Raw genomic sequence first — 20078 nt, 5'->3', positions numbered from 1 at the left:
TTGGTGAGCATGAGTGTTGCTGCCTCGAGTTGCTTTATTGTAGTGTAGGACTGCAGAGAGAATGAGAGAAGCAATGACAGTAGGTGAGTAAACACCAACAAGTACAACTTACTTTTTTGTACGATGTGTATGGATATGGTACATTGCTACATGCTTAATTTTCCAAAACTTAGTACGTTGGTTTGAGTAAGTATTACTCCATGTTACTAAACATAAAACATTATACTTAGTTTTAGCAAAAAAAAAAAATATAGGAATTGAAAACTTAACCCGTTAGGTATTACTGTTAGTTGTTCACAGTTTTGGTTTTTTGGTTTTATAAGTCATACTACGTATGATTTAGTTTGAATTATGCTAAAAAATTGACATGCTATAGTAATTATGTTGATTTTGAAAATTGACAACAAAACATAACATATTTTAATTTTTTTGGTTTCGTAAAAAATGGATACATTTGAATTTTTTTTTTTAATATGTAAGAAGAAGGGACCCTAACTGAACCAGCACCTAGCACAGGTTAACCAGCCCAGCTCCGTAGGTCATCGCTTGAGCCACTCCCAAGCATTTGGCAGTTGATGGGGCTCGAACTTGTGACCTCCAAATCACAAGGTGAGTTCCCCCACCAACTCCAACAACTTATGTTGGTTTATAACAAAAGGGATACTTAGAAACCAAAAAATAACAATACGGAACTTTTTAGGAATACGGTTATACGATTACGATCAATAGTACTAGTTGTAGACACCTACTTTTGTCCCCATTCCCGAAAGGGAAGGTTCGATGATGTGAACATAAATCTCCACTTGGCAACGCATCTCCTATAAAATAACGAATCTCAATCACCCTTTTCATTTCAGCCAAAACTGCTATATATCGAAACCTGCTAAGAAAAGTAACTGCCGTAAAAGGTAGATGTTAAAAGTGGCAAAGTCATAAAAGATAGAAACCTGTCAGAAATAGGTGTTGCACTCCAACATAAATCCTAAAGGAGATAGAATTTGCATTCCTGGTATAATTCGAAAATAAGGGTCACGTATGAACTAAATTCCTAACGAACCTAGAGTTCGTAACGGGCCCAGACACATTCCTTCATAAGTTAATACGCACTAAAAGACTCGGATAAATCTCCCAAAAAGCTCCATGTTCTAAGAGTCCAAAGCTGACAAGAACTCGGCCCAGATCACATTTTCATCGCCCAGCCCTGGGCGCCGAAATCTTTGGCGCCCAGCCCTGGGCGCTGAAAATGCCTAGGGCTGTTTTATTTCCGGATTCTTTTTGGATTCGTATTCTAAAAATCTATCTTTCCACAAACTCTTTCCCTATAAATACAGCCTCAAAACCGACGTGAATAACACACAATTCCATAACCTGAGTATTGACTCTAGCCTTAAGCCTAGCCTCACGCTGCGAAATTGATCCGGCGTTCTGTCGCAATCGACCCAAAAGTCGAACAAAATGCATCCTGTCCCTTGTAGCTGATGAATTAAGCCTAAATACTGGAACATTGCTTGGAAACCCGAGATTCGTTAAATAAAAGGAGAAATAGCAAAGCCAAGTGGTTAGTTTTCTGAGAACCGTAACACACCTCTCAAGGGTGCGTTGTAATGTGTCCCTCATATGATTTAATCGCTTTCATCACCCTTTTATAAAATTGTCAAACTATTAACTTGATTGATCTATCACGCCTAATAAGATAACACCCTGGACAATTGAATTATCATGCTAGGTACCTTAAATCAATCTAAATAAGATAATCACGATCGATTTAGTATTATGTGTTGCATATTGCTAAAATTAATTCAGAATAGTTTAATAGTTTAACGCATGTCCCTTCAATTATTTATGCTGAGGTAGTAAGGATAACTTGCCTCTGGAGTTATCGATGAGCACTCCTCTCGGTAGTTATAGTCCCCCGAACTCTCAATCTCTGCCCTGCGGGTGTACGTTGAGCGATCCCCACACCAGGGATCACAAGGGAACCTATGGCCGTCGTGGTCGAACATAATTGCACTCCCTTTATGTCACGATAACCGGCTTTTGTCAGTTTTTCTCATTGTCGTTACAAACTGAATGGCGACTCCTATATTACTAGTCGATTGGGTGTAAACTCACAGGAAATCTAACTACACTTGATCTAACAATGTCACGCCCACGAGGGACGAGGTCATGCATTAGCCTCGTGCTTTTTCGACCCCCTCACAGTGGCGACTCCACTGTGGAACGTTAATGAAATACTCGCGACCGTAGGTAATCAAAATAGCCGAAGGGTGAAACGATCCTACTCTGCGTTTATTTCCTTATCAAATTGGGACGACCTGAAAATCAGCATATTAATGTGAACGGACAGAACCGCATAACGAATCTCGGCTCCCTTGGCATGTTTCATCTCGGGAGTTGGGACTAAGGATACCTGTAGACACCTACTTTTGTCCCCATTCCCGAAAGGGAAGGTTCGATGATGAGAACATAAATCTCCACTTGGCAACGCATCTCCTATAAAATAACGAATCTCGATCACCCTTTTCATTTCACCCGAACCTGCTATTTATAGAAACCTGCTAGAAATAGTAACTGCCGTAACGGGTAGTTGTTAAAAGTGGCAAGACATAAAAGATAGAAACCTGTCAGAATTAGGTGTTGCACTCCAACATAAATCCTAAAAGAGATAGAATTTGCAAGAAGAATCCTTTTCCTAGTATAGCTCGAAAATAAGAGTTACGTATTAATTAAAATCCTAACGAGCCTAGAGTTCGTAACGGGCCCAGACGCATTCCATCATAGATTAATACGCACTGTACTACCTAAAAAAAATGAGGAGATGTAATAGCTAAAGCTTTCGGTAGTTACAGTCTCCCGAACCCTCAATCTCTACCTTGCGGGTGTACATTGAGAGATCCCCACACCAGGGATCACAAGGGAACCTATGGCCGTCGTGGTCAAACATAATTGCACTCCCTTTATATCACGATAACCGGGTTTTGTCAGTTTTTTCTCATTGTCGTTAATAACTGAATGGCGACGCCTATATTACTAGTCAATTGGGTGTAAACTCACAGGAAATCCAATTACACTTGATTTGACAAAAAGAAACGTCACGCCCACGAGGGACGAGGTCACGCATTAGCCTCGTGCTTTTTTGACCCCCTCACAGTGGCGACTCCACTGGGGATAGTGAAGGAAATACTCGTGCTCGTAGGTAATCAAAATAGCCGAAGGGTGAAACGATCCTACCCCGCGTTTATTTCCCCATCAAGTTGGGACGACCTGAAAATCAGCATATTAATGTGAACGGACAGAACCGCATAACGAATCTTGGCTCCCTTGGATGTTTCATCTCGGAAGTTGGGACTAAGGATACCCATCGCTAACCGGGGGGTGCATACGCTTCGAATGTTGTCCACTCGGCACTTTTCGCTAGTAGTACACCCGTCCCAAACCCAATCGCTCGCCCATTAGGTCCCTCTCATTGGTGCATGCCCCCTTGGCTTACATCGTGATTGGCCTCTTGGACGAAATTCGTCTGTTGAAGGCACTACCTCAACTGGGGCATGTGTTGGATCTGCGATAGAAGCGGTACCAAGCCGGCACAAATACTACCCATAGAAGCCTATCATAAACTACATGACATATTATTATTTTGCCTCATGGTGTAATGTTAGTTATGTGTAGCGAATTATGTGATTGTGTGTGACATATAATGCTAGAAAACCAACGACCTTAAAAATTTCCCAAACTCATAAACCAATTAGCCAAAGAGTTATACCAAGATACGTGTTCCGCAACCCCGAACAATCGCCACAAAAAATAAGTGATGCCCAAGAGGGCCCGTAACGAATCCCACAACGCTGCACAACGCGTAAAGGACGTTATTGAAGGAAATAATGCCCTTGGTCCAAGTATGCATTCTATGTTAAGTCTAATAAATGCGGTTCAGTATTAATTAACAAGTTAATAATTCAGTGAGATCAAGTGAGCTGAATGCCTAGCTAGAGGCCGCTTCAGTTCAAGTGGAATTAATGATATTAATCCACAGCTTACTCTTGACTGAACCCGTAGGGTCACACAAATAGTACGTAAACGGATCAAGTATTTAATGGCATTAGATACTCCATCTATGGATATTCGGAATCGACGGATCTTGGTTTCAGTGGGAGCTGAGATCGTCACAGGCAAGAAATGAATACTCCGGAAACGATGATATTGCCGGAAACGGAAATATGGATCGTATCGGAAATATAAATATTATCCAAGTCGTAGATGTTGCCGGAAACGGAAACATGGTACGTTTGGGAAAATATTATCGGAAATGGAAATATTGCCAGAATCGGAAATATTGCCGGAAACGGAAATATTGTCAGAATCGGAAATATTATCGGAATCGGAAAATAATTCCGGAAACGGAAATATTAAATATTTGTTCGAAACGAAAATTGATTCCGGAATCGGAAATATTAAATATTGTTCGTATCGGAAATGAATTCCGGAACCGGGAATTTAATCGGAAGCGTATCGTACGAATTAGCATCGGACGAGGCCTGCCGGACGAAGGCCCAGCACGAAGTCGGGCCATCGCCCAGCAAGCCAAACGCGCGCCCAGCCAAGGCAGCGCCCAGGCCCACCGCAAGGCAGGCCCAGCGCGCGCCTAAGGCCATGGCCTCGCTGCGTGGGCTGCTGCTCGCACGCACGCGCATGGGCGGCCCTTGTGGCTGCCGTGTGTGTGTGAGTTTGTGTTCATGCATGATTCCTAAAACTATTAGAATTAGTATATGATTAAATTCCTATTCCTAAAAGGATAAATTAATTAATTAGAGTTCTTGTAGGATTCTAAGTTTAATTAATTCGTATCCTACTAGGATTCCAATTCCCTTTCCATAACTCTATAAATACGTGCCTAGGGTCACATATTTTAAGAGATTAATTCAAGTATTCAAAGTGAGTTTTGAGAGAAAAATTCAGCCATAATTCTTACCTAAGAGTGCCGAAAATTCTAGTACCTTAAGGGCGATTCTAGTTGGTCAATCTTAAGGCGGATCCGGACGTGCTGTGGACTATCTACGGAGGGACGACACTTGGAGTCCTAAAGACTTGTTCTTGTTCGGTTCGGGCGCAGCTAGGGAAGGCACGCAACAAAGAGTATGCATCTAAATTATGCTATATGATTATGTGTAAATAATATGTATTCCTGGCTTAATGGTTGTTTCCGCATGATTTATGAATTGTCATATGTATCATAACCTAACAGTGGTATCACGAGCCCCTTATTATTTTCATAATCTAAATTGCATGAACATGGTTAAATATTACAAATTTGCAAGAATTAAAAGGGGTGATTAATTTTCGTAATTGTTAATTAATTGCAAATTGCGTTTATTTAATTATACGTACGCAGTTTTTTGGCAGTTTCTTCGTTACTCATCCAAATCGAGTGATTTTTGTGTCAATTCCGCATGTAAAAGGCATTCTAAAATTTTGACAAAATTAATATTTTTCTGCCGAACCCAGAATTCTCAAATTCGAAGCCTAACTATGACTTTTCGAAGGTTTTAGTTTTTCGAATACAAAATTTCGTAAATTTAAGATGTTAAATTAAATATTTGCGATTCTTGTTGATAAATCTTGAATTTTTGATTGACCTTCTGTATATGTTTAACAAGTTTGAATGCCTAGCCTTGTTAATTATGCAATCTAATTTGTAATTATGATTAATTTGTTGAAAATTAGAATAATTTAGAATTAATTTGATTTTCATAATTAATTATAATTTAATTAGAAACCTATGATTAAAAACCACCATAAAAATTGTAAATTTATGATAAATTTTAAATTTTTATGACCTAGACTTGAATCCATGACAATCGGAAATCAATTGAATAATAAATTTTCGATTTTTCGCCCTAAAATTATGAAATTAATATTATTTATTAATTTGTCATTAATTTTAAATATAAATTTTAAATTTTTATGCGATTCGTTCATATAACTTGCACGCACAAAGCAATGGACGCTTCGTGTTACCCTTAAGGGGTGTTGTATAGTGCGGGCATGCGACGACGAGCAAGGGAGCTCGTCGCCCGTGCGGCACGAATGCAATGAGGAAGGCATGGTGCACGAGCACAAGGCAGCAGCCCTGCCTTGTGTCGTGGGCCACGAGCTATGGACGAATGGGCATGGGCGAAAGGCAAGCCATGGCAGTCGCGTGTGGGCAGTAAGCGAGCTGCGCCACAACGCGCACTGCCTCGCGCAAGCGCGCGCAGCCTCGCGCGCAGCGAGCGCAAGCTCGCGTGCCACGAGCACTGCGCCCAGCGTTGATCGCGCGGAATTGCTCGCGCAACAGCGAGCGATGGCTCGCGCGCACAGCGAGCAATGGCTCGCGCGCACAGCGAGCAATGGCTCGCGCGCACAGCGAGCGATGGAGCGCGCGCAGCGAGCGCTGGCGAGCGCGCACTGCGAGCGATGGCTCGCGTGCGACGAGCGCTGGCGCGCGCGCAGCAAGCACCACAGCGTGCGATGCCTTGCGATGGAAGATGCAGCAGCTATGCGACGAGCGCATGGGCTGCGCGCACATGGCCAGCGATGGCTGTGTGCGTGCGGCCCATGGGCGTGCGATGCGTAGGGTGTTTGCGTTGCGATTAGATCGTTTGGAATGTTTAATTTGAAATTTTTCAGTTTACGTAATTTTAATTAATTTTAAAATTAATAATTTAAATTATTTTCTTGGATTTTAATTTTGAATATTGTAATTATAATAAATTTTATTTATTCTAATTATTTTACTAAAATTAAAATCATGAATTAATTTAAATACGACTAAAATTAAATTAAACTTTTTGGATTCAATTATAAATTTATATGAGCTTTAAATTTTAATTAAATTTGTATGTTTCCGGTTAGACTTGAAATACATTTTTATGTTTAAAATTAGTAAAGCATATGAATTTATTGGTTTAAGTGGGAGCCCTTTTAGTCATAAACTCTTGATTAGGTCTACAAATCCTTAAGGTTAAAACAACTTGATTAGAATTAATAAGGACTGAATAATTGGTACATTATTGGTGCCCCTTAATTAATTGCTGCAAATGTTTACGTGATGCATAATGTGTTATACTAACCAGCTATGTGGGCCATTCATGATAATGAATGGGTGAATGGTATATATTGTATATGTACTGTTTTACAGGTTATGAAGTGACTAGTATGGCCCAAATAGGATAGAAAATATGGTTTGCGTACCATTAATTTGAATGTAATTGGTCTAAAGTACCAAAGTTGTTTTTCAATTCAAATATGGTCTGCGTACCATCAAATAGTTGTAATTAGTTTTAATTATAACTTATCCTATTTGAAGAAAATGGTGCCTCCCACGGAGATTTTCAAGACGGACTTTGAAGTCAAAGCTTCAAGATGAAGTCGGGCCATACTAGATCACATTTATCTTATGCATGTTTTAAGTTATTTATTGCTTTTAAATATGTCTTAAAATGCATGAGATCAAAAGCTTGATTATGTTGCATGATTAAGGATTTTAGTTCACTTAAAATCTAACCAACATAGTAAGAGCCTTAAGTTCCAAACTTAAAAATTGAGTTAAAAGGTGCCATGCCAAAATATACACTTGCTTGGATATCCTTTACATCAATCTAGTAATAGTTTTCGCTCAGCGAGGTGTTACTTATTGGTCCTAAAGGGACAAGGTACACAAATAATTGTGAGTACATGTTAGTTTTGGTGAAACTCAACGATATAAGTAAGGAGTCCTTTTATGTCGTGGCAAAATCGATAGGTTTACCTAATAAGTTCTTAGACGTACCTATCAACCAAGAGTAGTTTCTAGACTATTAGCAAAAGGCTTTTGCTTACCTAAAATGTTTTAGAATTGAGTCGACAAACTGTGCTTAATTCTTCAATGGTTTTAGGGTCTTGGAATCATTTTATTCACACCTGCCGGAACATATAATTCGAATAAAATGCTAATAACTTGTTTGAATTGCATGATTGCTTCAATTTTCAAGTTATTATTCATGATAAATGTTTAGACTTTGCATGCTTCAATATATGTTTTAATTATTGTTTATAATTAAATATCTTGCACTGCAGTAAATCCTTTTAGAAAGGTAACAGTAAATTTCCTCGATTGGTAGTGAATCCAAGAACGATTCACGGAAATGAGAGAAAGTGAGCAATTTAAAATGTACGTTTCTTTTAGCGACTTTTATGGTTGTTTTCGAGTATCAAAATCGAATGGCAAACCAATTGGTGCTTATGAATTCAAAATACACTGTAGTTTTGAGATCATAAAGCATTGAGTTTAATACGCTCAGCTTTACCAATGGTTAACAACCTAATATCTTTGTCCATTTAATTCTCGAATGAGTCTAGTCCCTAGACATTCGAATAGATCGATGCTTAGAGAACTTTAGAAGCTTCTGGTAAGATCATCTAGTTGAAACTTAATATTCAACATAAATTAAATGGTAAGAACCTTGTTGGGGTGACATTGGACATGTCTAACAAAGTATAAAAGTCAACACTAAAGAATTCAATTCTTAAGACTATAAGAAAGGGTACAAGAAATAGGAAAACGAGGAACAAATGAAAGGAATTTACGATTCCGTTTCTACCTATAAATTTATGTTTAAAGAGAAGTGACCTAGCAATCAAACTTCCTTGGTATCATATACCGCTTGAGGTTCTTACTTCGGTAATAACTCAAACAATGGAAGCTAGGATACACTAATGACCTACAAGTGGGAAATGAAGCATGGCAATGCTACATTAGTTGTAGGGTCATCTAGTTTGTTTTAAGTCCTTTCAAAGGCTGGAACTTAATGGCTATTTTGTTCCATAATCAACATACCTAAATTTCTGTTTTCAAACACAGAAAGACTCACATTCAAGAAAAACAAAAACAATGTTTGTTTGTTTATTTGAATGAAATGGTCAATTTCAGGTTGAGTCAATATGCTTGATTAAAACAAACAACTCTTTAAAGAACTTTACTAGGTTCAAATCAACCCCTTGATTTGAGTTCCACAAATCTTTGGCATTGTTGCTTAGACCATATCAACAAGTTAACATTCATAAGCTCTATTTTGATGGACTTTTGAAAGTTGATTGATTTCTAGATCATTTTAAGACAACTAGTCTTACTTGTTGAAAGTAACAAAGAATATGAACTATTGTTAGTACGCCTAGACGATAGAGTTCAAAGCTAAAGAAAGGTTTTATGACTTTATTATTTCACATGGATTTGAGTGAATGTAGGTTTATTTACTCAAATGTGATATAAGTTGAATCTGTTTGGCTAGTTCAAAGATTCAGAAGTATAAAATCCACTTGGCAAGAAATCATAAAGATCTAGGTTAGATCATGTTGATGATTACTTGAGACCAAATATGATCATCAATGATTGTGTGGTGTAATTTCACAATCTAGGTCCATAAGTTATGGCATATCTAAGTTGGAATGATCGAAGTCGATTAGTACTTGATTCGATCAATGATGGATCATAAAGACTTTTCCTTTAATTTCTAAAACAAAATGCTCAACTACCACCAAACTAAACCAAATTCGTCAAAGCTATTAAAAAGTAATTTCAGAATAACTTTTCATAAAATATATCTAGAGAGTTGCAAAACTCAGTGGGAGCTTAGTGTTTGTCATTCGACAAACTAAGGCTCAAGTATAGATATATGTTTCATTATGATTTATTCAAATGAAACACAAGGGTATTGTTTCTACCACGAATTTTTTGAGAACATAATGTTTGTTTGCTCGAAATAATGTCCTTTTGGAGATTCGTTTCCAAAATGACAAGTGGGAGAAAATAGACCTCGAAAGTCTTCGAGGCGAACAACAAACATAAACGGACATTCCGGAGGCTTTTCGAAGTTCTTTAGAAAATCCGAACACGTATTCTTTAAGGACTTTAGAAGTGGTTTTAAAGAATAGACATCTCTTAGAAGACTTTACAAGTGCTTCAAGGAGAACAGAATATTCAAAGGACTTTCAAGTGGCTATTATTCTATTTGTTTGATGTTCTATACCCAAAGTAGGCATAGAATTCAAGTCACTGAAACTATGAGATTCTTCTATTAGATAGTGAAGAAACATAGAGATCAGGTCAATGAAACTATGAGATTCTTCTATTAAATAGTGAAGAAACCTACAACTTGCAGTCAAACTATTATCATATAGATTAATGAGTTTGTGACTTGTAAGAAAGCTATGACGAAATATAGATTCCCTAAAATGGTTAGAGGCCATAGATAGACTCAAATGTTTTAAATGGTTAGAGGCCATAAAACGTACTTAGTGTTTTGATGACAAAATTGAAATTTTGTTGATTTGCAAGAATAGTTTCACACCTATTGGTTGCAAGTTTGTTTTAAGGATAAAAACCATCAAACATGGAATTGTGTTCACACACAAAGCTAGATTAGTTGCTAAAGGTTACAAGCAAATTCATGGCATGGATTGTGTTGAAACCTCATGCAAAATCGTAATGCTTAAGTCTATAATTCAAGCAATGATTGCATATTGGTACATATGGCAATTGGATGACAAAACGTATTCCTCAATCAAATGTTGGAATAAAATATGTACATGGTATGTCATAGGATTTGTGGATCCAAATAAATGCTTGAAAAGGAAAGCTAGCTTATAAAATCTAAGTACAGATTTAAGCAAGCAATTGGGAATTGGAACTGTATTTTAAGTGAAGCTAATAAGCATTTTAGTTTCATAAAATATACATGATTCTTATAGATATATAAGAAGTTTAGTGGGAGTACATAAAAACTTAATTGGTCCTATGTGTATCACACACATATCTCTCTATTGTAAAATAACATTCAAATGCTAATGACTTAGATTTGAAATTATTCATCAATGATGGACCAAGGCGAAACTTAGTACATACTGGGTATTAAGATCTATTTACAAAGATCTTATGATATTGTTTTGGATTAAGTAATGGCATTTACTAAATCAAACACGAAAGTCTCCATTGGAGATATTCGACCCATGTGAATAAATCTAAGTAAAGGATGTTTGAACTATGTATAAGCATTTACTAAGTTAAACATCAAAGAGTCTAAATGAGATTCTTAACCTATATTATATGTCAAAGAATTTAGCTGAATTTAGTATCTACTGAAACTAGATAAGCTAAAGTTACATGAATAGAATTCAATTGGGAATTATTCTGCAAAAGAATTTATCATGTATGATATAATAAGAGGATCGCCAAAAACGTATCGTATGACTTTAGGCATGACGAACATATACCAATCTCTATTGATCTAAGTGAAGATCAACTAGATTGAGATCAAGAATACTTATGGTACTTGAAAAGGTACATAGGAATAGTTCTTGATTCAAGGAAATAAAGATATGCTAAATATTGATGCTGCACGCATAAACACTGGCAAAGGATCAAGCAAGACCCTTTGGAGTTAACCATTGATAAGGACGATCTATAGAGCATCGTGTTTTGAAATGGCAACATGGATTGGAGACCATGAGTTGTTGCGTGGGAAATTAAAATATTAATTTCTATGTTCTAAGATACAGCTGGAAAGTCTTCCACTTGTCTGAGAACTGCTTGGATAAGTAAATCCAAACAAAGCATCACTAGCAACCTAAACAGTTGAAGTAAAAGTACTTATTGCCTAAGAAGCAATAAAATAGAGTTGTTTATATTAAAGAGTTCTTCATTGAACTTGGGTAGATCACCTATCTGCTGACTTGATGGTTCTTCATTGAAAAATGCGTAGAACTACTCTTGAAGCAAGAAAAACGTCTGCTAACTTGATGGTTCTACATTGCAAAATGAGTAAAACCACCATCAAAGTAAGAAAGACTAGATCACATAATAAACAAACTCGAAAAGATCTTATCATCATATCTCGAAAATCATTCGATAAAAAGGATATTAAGATTGGCAAAGCATAATAACTAAACCTATGCAACAAGTGAGAAGCAACACTCACGTTGTAGCACTGGAAATCAAGCATAGCTTTGAATTCCATGAACTGTTTTAAAGATGGGTTTGAGGCCCATGGTTGTAAAACAATGGGGTTGAACATTTATCATATATGAAATGTATTTTCATATTCCATTTAATATTGGTTTAGTATTAAATGATGAGTCCCTTCAAATTTGACGATATATATTCAAGATAGACTGTCAGGACCAGTCCTGTGACTAAGAAATGTCTATCAAGTGAACTTGAATGTCAAAGGTTGAAAATGGTCCCTAATCGGAGTTTTCTATAAAATTGGACGCATAGAAAACGTTAGACGATTAGAATGCAAGATGACTAGTAGTTCTGTTTCTTGAACTATGTGGACATGGCAATGTCATAATCATTTGCATAAATACTTACTTTGGGAAGACTAGTATCGGACAAGACCTATGAAACTTTACTGTAAGAGATGAAAATCTGTCATAAGTAAATTTCATTAAAATTATTAGACACTAAATCCTCAATACCTGAGTGATTTGAGATTACTTGTTTGAGAACTGGTTGCTTTGACGTTGACCAACCGTCGCACCGTAAAAGGAGGCTATAAAGGCAACGCTCAGGTAATCACCTATCAAACGAAGTCTAATCTCAAGATCGCAAGATTGGGATTGTCCTCCCATAAATCGGGATGAGATGCTTAAAAGTTGTACAAGGCCACTCGGAGAGCTAGAAACTGTGAAATGCATGGCCGTGCTCGGATGAATCATAGGCTATGATTATCTGTTTATTTGATCAGTTGAACTCTGAAACCGAGAAACACCTCTGGACATAATAAGGATGACAACTCTTACCTTATGTTCAAGAGCAAGCATCGAGCGACAAAGGAATTAGGAAATGCACACTTGTCCCTAAGGACAAGTGGGAGACTGAAGGAAATAATGCCCTTGGTCTAAGTATGCATTCTATGTTAAGTCTAATAAATGCGGTTCAGTATTAATTAACAAGTTAATAATTCAGTGAGATCAAGTGAGCTGAATGCCTAGCTAGAGGCCGCTTCAGTTCAAGTGGAATTAATGATATTAATCCACAGCTTACTCTTGACTGAACCCGTAGGGTCACACAAATAGTACGTAAACGGATCAAGTATTTAATGGCATTAGATACTCCATCTATGGATATTCGGAATCGACGGATCTTGGTTTTAGTGGGAGCTGAGATCGTCACAGGCAAGAAATGAATACTCCGGAAACGATGATATTGCCGGAAACGGAAATATGGATCGTATCGGAAATATAAATAGTATCCAAGTCGTAGATGTTGCCGGAAACGGAAACATGGTACGTATCGGAAAATATTATCGGAAATGGAAATATTGCCAGAATCGGAAATATTGCCGGAAACGGAAATATTGTCAGAATCGGAAATATTATCGGAATCGGAAAATAATTCCGGAAACGGAAATATTAAATATTTGTTCGAAACGGAAATTGATTCCGGAATCGGAAATATTAAATATTGTTCGTATCGGAAATGAATTCCGGAACCGGGAATTTAATCGGAAGCGTATCGTACGAATTAGCATCGGACGAGGCCTGCCGGACGAAGGCCCAGCACGAAGTCGGGCCATCGCCCAACAAGCCAAACGCGCGCCCAGCCAAGGCAGCGCCCAGGCCCACCGCAAGGCAGGCCCAGCGCGCGCCTAAGGCCATGGCCTCGCTGCGTGGGCTGCTGCTCGCACGCACGCGCATGGGCGGCCCTTGTGGCTGCCGTGTGTGTGTGAGTTTGTGTTCATGCATGATTCCTAAAACTATTAGAATTAGTATATGATTAAATTCCTATTCCTAAAAGGATAAATTAATTAATTAGAGTTCTTGTAGGATTCTAAGTTTAATTAATTCGTATCCTACTAGGATTCCAATTCCCTTTCCATAACTCTATAAATACGTGCCTAGGGTCACATATTTTAAGAGATTAATTCAAGTATTCAAAGTGAGTTTTGAGAGAAAAATTCAGCCATAATTCTTACCTAAGAGTGCCGAAAATTCTAGTACCTTAAGGGCGATTCTAGTTGGTCAATCTTAAGGCGGATCCGGACGTGCTGTGGACTATCTACGGAGGGACGACACTTGGAGTCCTAAAGACTTGTTCTTGTTCGGTTCGGGCGCAGCTAGGGAAGGCACGCAACAAAGAGTATGCATCTAAATTATGCTATATGATTATGTGTAAATAATATGTATTCCTGGCTTAATGGTTGTTTCCGCATGATTTATGAATTGTCATATGTATCATAACCTAACAGTTATTAGGCAAGCACGCAAAATTAAGTCGCATATACAAAAAAATATACGCGAACGGAATACGAGTACCAGTCAGGGACGCATTTTCAGCGCCCCAGGTTGGGCGCCAAATATTCTCACACCCACCGCTGGGCGCTGAAGTTGCTGCCTGGCCTTTTGGTCAAGCATAGAAGCCTCGGTGCCCGCGCATAAAAAAATACGTAGCAGTAAAAGAAAATTCGTGAAAATTGCTGCAAGGGCGTACGAAAAGGCACTCAATTCTAAGAACGACTTATAAAATAAACAACTCTTTGTGTCGTCATTAGGCCTCCTATGACGACAATGTTCGGCACCAAAACCGAGCATGCTAATTAAATGACCTTGAATGTCACATGGGCAAAGTATTCAAAAAATAATGTTCAAATAGAGTCTTCAAGGAAAAATAATGTTCGAATAAAAAATAAATCCGAGTCTAGACTAGGCTATGCCAAAGTACAATCAAAATCCTAAGTCTTAGTTGTCTTATCCATAGAATCGGTCCTAATGCTTGGTGTCGTTCTGCAAGTTAAAAGGTTAAGCCATATTGAGTCTCCCTTCCTAACATTTAAATCAATAAGCACCCATATGTAATTGTCATCCCTTGCTAAGAATCTACGGCCTCAATACTCTCTCTCACCAATAAAAAGAATATATTATGTAATTCAAATATTTGCAAAATGGAAACGGTCACATTCTGAAAATCATTCCCCCATAGTCGCACAACCCCCAAAGTGAACCTAAGGTGTCAATACCATTGGCAACAAAAAAAAAAATTAATGGCCTCGAGGCTTATGATCAGATTGGGTCACGACTATCATAGTCCTCTCGAGCCACTCGCTCCTTGAAATACTCCTAAATACTGACTAAAAGATTTTCCATGAATGCACCATGACGAACCATGAAAATACCCAAATCGGCATGCCATAAGGCTACCATCGGGGTAAAGCAATACACACTAAGAGGGAAGCCGCACTAATGATTCTAGCCTTGCAAAGATGAAAATTCAATCTCCCCAACTAACTACCTTGCCAACATTAAGCAAAATGGCGCATGACAAATGAACACCCAAGGGTTAAAATCTAAAGTATCAATCAACGAAAGTTATGGTCCAATTAGCCTAAGTCTGAGAGTTGCTTGGTCAAGTATTATAGGCTTACGCCACGTCATTATTTTGAGTCTAGGCTACCTCCTTGTATTCATACACGGGTTATAATCAGAAAGATTAATGAAAGTTCGAGTCTAAATCACAATTTCCAATTAAATCCCAGAAACTGGAACCTGAAAAAAATTTATTTTCGATGTAATTCTTTCGTTAAATTTCAATTAAGTAAAAACAACATTTTGAATCTATGCTATTTGCACATTTTAAAAAACGACCATATACGCTTGCAAAGTAAGACAATTTAAAGGTCCACCCTAGGCCTACTAAAGCTAAAGGTCCACCCTAGGCCTACTAAAGTTAAAGGTCCACTATAGGCCTACCAAACGAGGCTCACTCAGTCTCGCCTCGTGACTCAAAGACCACAACCATCTACCTTTTAACCCAAATAAAAAAAAAATTGAAAGATTTATGTTGGGGAGAAATCCCAAGCAAAAAGAGAAAATAGAAAGAGAAAAGCGAGAGCGAAGAGAGCGAGCCATGAAATATTTAGCCCGTACCTCACAAAGTGCGAAATTTACCCAAGTAAACGAAGGAAAAGAATTGAGTCAACCAATCCAAATCATGCCACAAAAACTACATAAGGTTCTATGATGTCTACCCTTTCCAATCCTTATGTCCTTAGACGCCTTCGCTCTGGGGCCCCTGTACAGCTCATTTAACCCATCCATGTTCTCATTGCCATAACCCAAGAAACCATTACCTCGACTCTTGTTCTTGAACTTATTGTCAACTACAAACCACCTACGGCCATTGACACGTGCGTCATACCCATTATTTCCAAGGCCCAAACCTGCTCTTACACCACCATTAGTATAATGACCATATAACTTGTTTGGATACACCCTTGAGCCGTTCCCATGCTACTCATTGGCCTTGGTTGATGTAAACTCATGACACTAGTACGAGGCTGCAAATTGTGAGTCCTAGCAGATGTAACCCTCATGCTTGACTAATACCTATACAAATTATCCTATCTTATCCGACCCGTCTTTCAAGCCGTCTTGAGTCACGAATAAAAAAAACAAATGAAAAGTACGTTCTACGCTTAACGTAAAAAAAAAAAAAAAAAAATTAAAATATAATAAAAAAGAAACTTTGCAAAGCGCACAAAAAAAAGAAAAGAAGCATTTAAAGTTCGTCTAAAAAAATAAGGAAAAGAAGCATTTAGCGCACAAAAAAAAAAGATTCGCAAATATTTGGCACAAAACGAAAAGGAGCAGCGCAAGAAGGCAGCCCATAACACATTTTCAATGCCCAGCCCTGGGCGCCAAAAATAATAACGCCCAGCCCTGGGCGCCGTTCTTGCTTATCCATTTCAACTCCCAATTCCTAAAAGTGTTCGTATATTTTCCTATATACATGCGGAAGAATAACGAACACTTGGGGGGTAGAAGATCGTATAAAATACGCAAAATACGCGCGCTCCAAAATTTTTGTACACTTATTTCACCCTTTTTCAAACATTACGAGTCCACTCGAACGTACTTGTATAAAATCGGCATTCTAAGAAACCATTTTCTGGCTAAGAACTATGCAAGACCTGATTCCAAATTAAATTTATTTAAGGCGGATACGTAGGCAATCCATGATACGGTCCAACCAATTTGCAAAAATGTTAAAGCCTATAGAATAACAAGAATAAGAAATAGAGTCCCTTGTTGAAATTTAAATACTTGCAACCCAAGTCGAAAGAAAAATTTAAGTCAAAGGAAGAATCCAAGTCATCAAGATGCCAAAACGAGCTTACATCGAAAAATAATAAGGGAACATACCCTCTCCAGAAGGAGCACTCACACTCCTAGGCACTTAGCCAAGACTCAAAAGCTCGCTTTGCCTCAATTGAATGGGGGCTAGCGCAAGCGTCCATGACCTCTAAAGTACTCGACTTGACCCTCCCTAAAGCGAACTAACTCACTTAAAGACCTTCTTTCACCACTAGACATAGTCGTTCGCTTAAAGACCTTTTTTCACAACTAGACACAGTCATAATCGCCAACAAGTAGTAAAGGCAGTAAGCTTGCAATAAAGAGGATTGTTCTACGGCATCGCCCCATCGTTCCTTCGAACTCAGGGCACCCGTTCATGATAACTCAAATGCTTGCGAATCCCCTTTGAAAAAATCAGACATTGTCAATAGGACTTGGCACTTAACCAAGGCTCACCCTACTCAGACATATGACACGGGCATCCAAAATCGAAATCTAAAAGCATCATTAATGGGAAGACATAATAGCAACTGGGGGCTAAAAACTTGAAATGAAAGAGCTAGGGAAAGAACTAAGTATACCTTGACCTTTTGTGCAGACATACACCAAGTAAATCTAAGTCAATTTGAAAACGGTTTATATTCCCGCCATTCTGGAAAAGATGGCCCTAAAAGCCCAAAGCATGTGCCACACGGGCACAAGTAGTCTTGACGCCTGCACCCTGGCTTCCAGCAAATCCTTAGACAGCATTCCAAAAATCGTAATAGTATTTTGATTCACTCATGTAATCCTGTACGAACCCTTCTATAAGTCAACTTACTTAGGACACCTCGGATTGTACACAATAGGACTCAGATTTCAAATAATTTTCAAAGACTTCTTCGAACATAATAAAGTGTCGTTGGTTTAAGCTAAGTATGCGTTTGTCTCGATGTTGCAAGTAAGTCAAAAAGATTTCTAAATGTGATTATGGGTAAAGAAAGGCACCTAGGTTTTGGTCAAGGCACACTTCAACATGTGACTACCTTAACCATGGCAACGTCGCACAATACGACATTTACAAGAGAAGTAGCAAATCACTACTCGAACGTACCTCGCACTAAACGAGTCTGGTTCAAACTATTCATGATCCATGTCACCATGAATGCATAAAAACGTGTGCAAAGCATTATAGCACCAAGCCAATCCCGTAGCTACAGTTGGAGGCTTGAGAAAAACACTCTAAAAATGCTCGAAATGACGATTTTATCGCAAATTCTCGACGCTAATGCTATACACACGTCATAGGGGCACAATCCTAAGGTCAATCGTGTAAAACGAACCTTAGAATGGCTACAACCCCTCCCAAATTCTAAGCACCACTTAGAATATATAAAGTCACCCCACTAACAAGGGTAACTGAAAATCGCGAGTCACCAAAACTCCGATCAAACTACTGCACATAACGCTCGCCCTACAAGCGCCCGTTACACAGTCTACGTCGTTCCAAAGCAAAAGCGAAAGAAAAATCAAGGATAAAAACTGTCAAATTCTGCCCACAAATCATTTTCAACGCCTAGAGCTGGGTGCCGATATCTTTAACGCCCCAACCTGGGCGCTGATTCTCTCGGCTTGCCAAATTTTACCCAGATATAAAAACAAGAAAGAAACATCTATGAATCCCCGCATCGAACGAAGTAATAAGCCGTGCACACCCACGCAGAAGGTGCTACACTTGTTCGAGCACCTGAACGCGGCGTGATGAAGTACTCCAATGCAAAAAATAATAATGATATCCCAACACCTGGAGAAATGTTCGAATACATGCGGTTAGGCCACACAAGCCTACGTCGCACCATAAGTTCAACCATCCCACGGTACAAGTCTAAAAAAAGAAAGTAAGACATATTGCACTAATGCGGGCACGACCAAAGAGCATGTGTAAAAGAGGCAAAGACTACTTATCGCCCAAATTCAAAATGCAAGCCACACGACTTCTACATTATTACCTACCACGAAAGGGATAGCTCGCAGCTACACGAGCGGAAACCCAAGGCATCTTTCTCGAAAGAACCTACAAAAATCGTACGCCAAAAGGAAGCATCCCAACATGCCATACTTTGGGGCTCCAAGCTACGAAACGACCATAGCAAAATAAAAAAATCTCAAAGCAAATGTTTGAACGATCGAAAGGGCACGATGCTTGAGCCCACTTCATGAACGGGCCTGAACCCTATCAAGCCTCTAAGTAAATTATTCAAAATCAGTCATTGCTAAAAAAAATGATTCAAGCGAACTGATTAATGGACCGCACACAACGGCCATTCTATGAACGCTCGTTCGCACATACATATCATCATTCACGAATGTGTTCAAAAGGACAAATATATACAAGAGCGATCAAAGTCTTACGCCTCAAGGTATGTTCCTCGGGCCGTATAGACTCGCCCAACTATTGCAATAACTGTACCCCTTAAAGAGCGACAGTTCCTTCAAATAATCGCCCCAAAGCAACAAACACCGTAGTCCACCAATCGGCTACGGCTTTTTCATCACGATCACTCAGCTCATTGTGATCTCTAATAAAAATCTACGTTCCAAAAATAAAGAAAAACAAAAAAAGAGAATACGTAGAATTTCCAAGTGAAGCAAACGAACGAACGAACAAGAGGCTAACTGTGTCATCAAGAAACCTCGCCAGAAATCATTTTCGGCGCCTAGAGCTGGGCGCCGAAATCTTTAACGCCCAGGCATGGGCGCCGAAAATGATCCCAGACCCAAAAAGGCCACTCACTTCTATAGGGCCCTGCCGTATCCATTCGACTCAAAAATTGCCGATTTATTTACTGAAAGTCGCACCTCACGGCTTTGTTAAGAGTAGCACACCACTACAAAGATCGCTCGCACTTACGAGCACGATCCCAAACACGATCAAGGACATTAAAAAATGC

This window comes from Spinacia oleracea, chromosome 2 (assembly GCF_020520425.1).
Source record: "Spinacia oleracea cultivar Varoflay chromosome 2, BTI_SOV_V1, whole genome shotgun sequence".
NCBI lineage: Eukaryota > Viridiplantae > Streptophyta > Magnoliopsida > Caryophyllales > Amaranthaceae > Spinacia > Spinacia oleracea.
This window is presented reverse-complemented; position numbering follows the sequence as displayed.